The sequence below is a fragment of the Phyllostomus hastatus genome, unplaced genomic scaffold, assembly GCF_019186645.2.
Source record: "Phyllostomus hastatus isolate PE091 unplaced genomic scaffold, TTU_PhHast_1.1 phas_contig_40, whole genome shotgun sequence".
Lineage (NCBI taxonomy): Eukaryota > Metazoa > Chordata > Mammalia > Chiroptera > Phyllostomidae > Phyllostomus > Phyllostomus hastatus.
The window spans coordinates 79,491,785-79,495,366 of NW_025333872.1; the positions used below are offsets into that span (position 1 = coordinate 79,491,785).

The window sequence follows — 3,582 nt, forward strand, 5'->3', positions numbered from 1 at the left end:
CTCCGTGTAAAACATTTGAGAACATTTACTCTGAGACTCCACTCTCCTTGACACCCTTCTGTGATTGGGGGAGCGGGCCGACCAGATTCTCAAACTTATTCTCCAGGGAAGCCCTATCAGAGTGGTCATTTGTTCCTGGCTCTCAAATAAGGAATCCCAGTCCGCGAGTTTCCCTCTACCTTGAATCCCTCTCTTTCTGCTGCTCGTGTGTTAGGCAGGTGGATGGATGCACAGAACCTGGGCTCTGAAATCAGTGTGCTGGAGCCCTTCAGTTCAGTTTACGGTCACTAGGGGGCGCCTGGGAGGCGAAGAAAGGAGTTCAGGAGTCAAACTGTGGATGGCCTTATTTACACAACATGGTGGTCATCTCCAGAGGTAAGATGCTAGTGACAGCTGAGTTTAGAGACTACAGTGTTTTGAGTAACAAATCAAAGATAACTTTGCACTGGTTCTAGCAGGTCCTGATTCTGGCCGTTTGCCACGCCCATGTGTTCTCAGCACTGCAGCCAACGACTCTTTACAAACGTAAGTTGCAACGTGTCACGCCTGTGTTCCCAGCTTGGCAACGGCTCTCATATGATTCTGAGTAAAAGCCCAAGGCCTTGGGAAGCCCCTGCATGACCCGCCCCCACTTACTCTGACCTCTCAGCTCTGTCCTGCTCCGGCTGCTGCAGCCCGTGCTGTCCCTCAGACGCACCAGGCAGGCGGCTGCCTCGGGTTTTGTTCGAGCTGCTCACTCCTCCGCGTCTCAGTACACACGGAGCAGCCCCCTCACTTCCCAAGGTCTGCGCTCACCCCTGGCACTGCTGATTCACTTCGCCCGCTTCATTGTTCCCCACGGCGCTTAACACCGTGGGACATGCTGTTTATTTACTGAGTGATTTGTTTGTTGCCATGCTTCCTCCCTAGAACGTCAGCCCTGAGAGGGAGGGACGCTGCCTCTGTGTTCATTGTTCGATCCCTAGAACCTGGAACAGCGCGGAGTCCCCGATCGGTGCTCTGGGAGTGTTTACGAGACGAATAATGAATAGGTGGGTATCCAAACCCTCACAGATACACAACGTAATTCCTGTTTCAAAGTGGCCTCGTAGTCCCAAATTGACTCCCAAGCACTTAGCACCCAAACCAGGGCAAGAAGCAAGCCAGGGGAAGAGCTGGAGGAAAACAGACATCCCCTGAGAAGGACGCTGTGTGCAGATCCACAAACACCTTCCGAAGCTGAGCTGGGAACTGACCGTGTCCAAGGATCCTAAAATCACGGCAACAGGAAGCTGCGAACCCAGAGAGGTCCAGCTTCACGTGGGCACCCAGGTGCTGGTGCCAGAAATTCAGTTCAGGCAGCCTCCCGTTGGAAAATCCAGTTTACCCTTTGGTTGCAGTGAAGGATTCGTAGGAGCAGGGCAGATTTCAAACATCCTCTCCCACCATTCCCATATCTGTCACATGAAGGCCTTTGATCTAGACATGGGAAAGTCATAACTGTAGAAATGACACGACTTTGAGGCTAGGTTTGGGTGGGGAGTGGGTGAGGGATGGAAAGAACGGGAGGAACTGTGTATCACAACTAGAAAAAAGAAGCAGATGTCGCCTTCGTCAGTTCTGTCTGGTTCAGTGAGTGTGTATTAATCATGTTCAGTGTATCAGACACCACTCGAGGCACGGGGGTAGATTAGCAACGAGGTATGAGGAGAAACATAAGCAGATCATGTCGATAAGGGGTCAGTGCGGTGCGAGTCACATTGCCCTGGATGAGGAGGAGGTAATTTCCCTGTCCCTGGTGCTCTGGGCTGAAATATCATGTCCAAAATGGTTTTATTGGCCCCATCTTTTGCTAAGACAAGCACAGGCTTTAAAAGCAAAAGGATTTGGGTATGAATACAGGTATCATTGTCATTAGCTGGGCAACCTTGGGCAGTTTATTGAACCATCCTGAGTGCAGGTGCCTCGTCTTTAAAGTGGGGACAGTTGACACTCAGCCTTACCAGTGGAGGAGATACAGCCTAAGAGTTAAGACGCTGCACCTTGGGTGTCTGTGTCTCTATCCCAGTTCTGTGACTTACTAGCCATGTACCTGTGGAACTTCTCAATATGTATATAGATGCAAATCAGGTTATGCACCTGTAAAGTGGGGATAGTTATAGTATCTACCTCATCATGATTTTGAAACTTAAATTACATTTCAATTTATGTTTTCAGAGCACTTTTAGGTTCACAGCAAGATTGAACTGAAAGTACAAAGAGTTCCCATACACTTCCTACTGCCTGCCCTGCCCCCCGCCATGCTCAGTCTCCCCCTGCTACCAACATCCCTCAGCAGAGTGGTGTACTTGTTACAACAGGTGAACCTCCACTGACACATCGTAGGCCCCTGGAGTCCACAGTCTGCATTGCAGTTTACTCTTGGTGGTGTACATTCTGTGGGTCCTGACAAATGTATAATGCTACGTATCCATCATTATAGCATCATAGGGAAGAGTTTCGCCACCCTAAAAATCCACCGTGCTTTGCTATTCATCCCTTCCTCCCTCCAACAGGAAACCCCTGATCATTTTGCTCTCTCCATAGTTCTGCCTTTCCCAGAAAGTCATGCAATTGGAATCATAGAGCCATGCAGCCTTTCACACTGACTTCTTCCACTTAGTAGTATGCATTTACGTTTCCTCCACATCTGCTCATGGCTTGATAGCTCATTTCTTTTCAGCACCGAATTATATTCCATTGGCTGGATATACTGCAGTTTATTTTATCCACTCACCTACTGACAGACACTGCAGTTGCTTCCAAGTTTTGGAAACTATGAGTAAAGCTGAGGTAACACCTACAGGAAGGCTTCTGTGTGGACATAAATTTTCAGCTCATCTGGGTAAACACCAAGGAGCATGATTGCTGGATTGTGTGATATGTCCCTCTTTTTTTAAAGAAAAAAATGCTGTCCCCTCTTTTCCCAGAGATGAGCATTTGTTATCAAATATAGATACATCTTCAACCTAATATATATATATATATAATTACAGTAGGGAAGAATGAGAAATATCCTTCTTTTTAAAAATATATCTTCATTTTAGCCTTGTGATAGTGACTATAGTTAATAGAATAATAACTCATTATATGCTTACTTACATTCTTTCTTTTCTACAACAGCTGATCTCCATGGCCAGCCCTCAGATGGCAACAGCCAGCGGAGCTTTCGGCACATCCCCCAGGCTTGCGGTTATCCACCGAGGCAGTAAACTATGCTGGTGCGATTGCTGAGCCATCATGGTGGCGCTGCACTTAATGCACTGCCAGTGGTAGTGGCTGTGCCCTGATGCTTTGAAAATTGGCATTCCATCTGTGTTTGAATGATGATTTTTATTAACCAGAATATTTAATAAACTAAAATACTGATTTTCCTATTAGAATACTAAGTTTAATGCCTACAATGTCTAATAAAGAGAAAGCTGATGACATTTTTGTATCACAGGTGTTGGTGAGTTCCACCATCTCTCAAGACAGGAGGCTCAGGAACTTTCTTGGTGTAAAGCAGGTCATATCTGTAGTGGCCCAAGATCCAGAAATGTCAAATTAGCTGATGAATTTGAG

At 46.9% G+C, this 3,582-nt stretch overlaps 1 long non-coding RNA gene across 1 annotated transcript; it reads left to right on the top strand.

Annotated features, from left to right (window-relative positions):
* Positions 1–463: 463 nt before the first annotated feature.
* On the top strand, positions 464–3,354 carry LOC123821306. The gene is made up of 3 exons (XR_006786105.1): positions 464–525; positions 910–1,031; positions 3,142–3,354. It is a non-coding gene; the product is annotated as an uncharacterized LOC123821306 (long non-coding RNA).
* The last annotated feature ends 228 nt before the right edge of the window (positions 3,355–3,582 follow it).